Genomic DNA, 1,667 nt, shown 5'->3' with positions numbered 1-1,667 from the left:
CTCAAATCAAGTTATTAAGTTAGATCCATGTCCAAGGAACCTATATCTAAAATTTCAATTGTTTATACCCAAAATTGGCGGAGGGGTTTGGTAGAGTTCTTAAAGGTTAAATCGTTGAACTTTGACCCCTTAACAGCAACATTTCTGGCCGAAAATGGATTACAAAGATTTTCCCCAATCTCAATACTCTGTATATCAAATTTCGAGTCTGTAGACTAAAAATTGCCAGAGTTATTGTGTAGGGAAATGTACACAGACAGACACACAGACAGACACTTTCACTTTTATAGATATATAGATGTACGCATAAACAATGAAGTATTTGGCTAATGATGACTAGGCCAACTCAACTAGAATATAGATACTTTTTAAGTGCGAAACGGTGCAACGATTTCGTTGTGAAGTTTACAAGAAATGGGCAGGTCTAATTTTACGTTCTCTGATTATTGACGTTTGTCGGTATGATTAAGATATTGAAAAGTTTTAATTTATTTATTTATTTATTTATTTATTAGCGAATCACCACTTATCAAGGCCCAAAATCGACTCGAGATTAAGGGTTAATGAGTGCCAGGTGGCCGGTGAGACAACACCGTGATGATCTGTTATGGTGAAACTCAGCTAGTGTTTGTTTATGCAAGAGTACGACTCAGTAAGAATTTGTCTACCTTAGATTTGAAAACGGTCGTGTTATAATCAGCTGGGAATCAGTTCACGGTATTGTGTCCCACAGACGGACAGTTCGAGGAAATAAACTTTGATCATGGAACTTACGTTTAGTTTTAGGCACAGATAGATAATAAGGGAAATTGTTGGCATTTGTAGTAGATAGACGAGTGTCTATTGCGATTGTTTTACAAGGGAGGGGGCCATAGATAGAAGCTCAGTCGAGCACCTGCTGTGAACGTAACGACAGAGCAGAGATTGGCTTACAACATCTCTTCTGCGAGAAAGAGGAAATTGGGCGAAGAAGAGGGCTTTGTCCACTAGATTTCGAAGCCGATTTTGAACCCTGTCAAAGCAGGAAATGATACTCTTAATAGCTCATCCCCAGATGTGGCAACTGGGTTGCATCTTAGGACGTATTTGGTTCTTATACCGGAATGCGGTATCTTCTGGAGCAATGGCACGAACCAACCATTTTACCAGCAATGTTGGCAACGGATCTGATGTAAGTCTGCAACATAGTACATATGAGCGTATGAGAAGATATCGGCAGCAGCGAAGGATGGCTGGCTTACGAGGAAATTAGCAGCAGCAGTAGCCGAAAAACACGCATATGCCAATTAGAGAAGTGTGCGTGAAAAGAAGAGGGAAAAAAAGGAGAAAAAATACAGCACGTACTAGGGGAGAAACAAAATGGACGTCGAAGGAAATGGGCGTGTAATGCGAAGGCGAGAAATGGCTGGCTACAGCCGGCGTGAAGTCGGAGAGGAAAAGTGCTCACCGGGTGAGATGGACGATGGCAAGAGACTTTTAAGTGGTGTCGAAAGAATTATAACGCTACTAAAAAAAGGTTTATTAAAAAAGAAAAAATGCCGACCCGGATTTTCATTTATTTCTATACCTGTTTCATTTGTTTGTCCATTTGCAACATAACGACTACGTTACAAGTCTTCCATTTCAATGATGAAGGTCAGACCCAGGGTGCCTTTCTTTTTTTACAA

This window comes from Euprymna scolopes, chromosome 26 (genome assembly GCF_053919585.1).
Source record: "Euprymna scolopes isolate OS-2025 chromosome 26, ASM5391958v1, whole genome shotgun sequence".
NCBI lineage: Eukaryota > Metazoa > Mollusca > Cephalopoda > Sepiida > Sepiolidae > Euprymna > Euprymna scolopes.
This window is presented reverse-complemented; position numbering follows the sequence as displayed.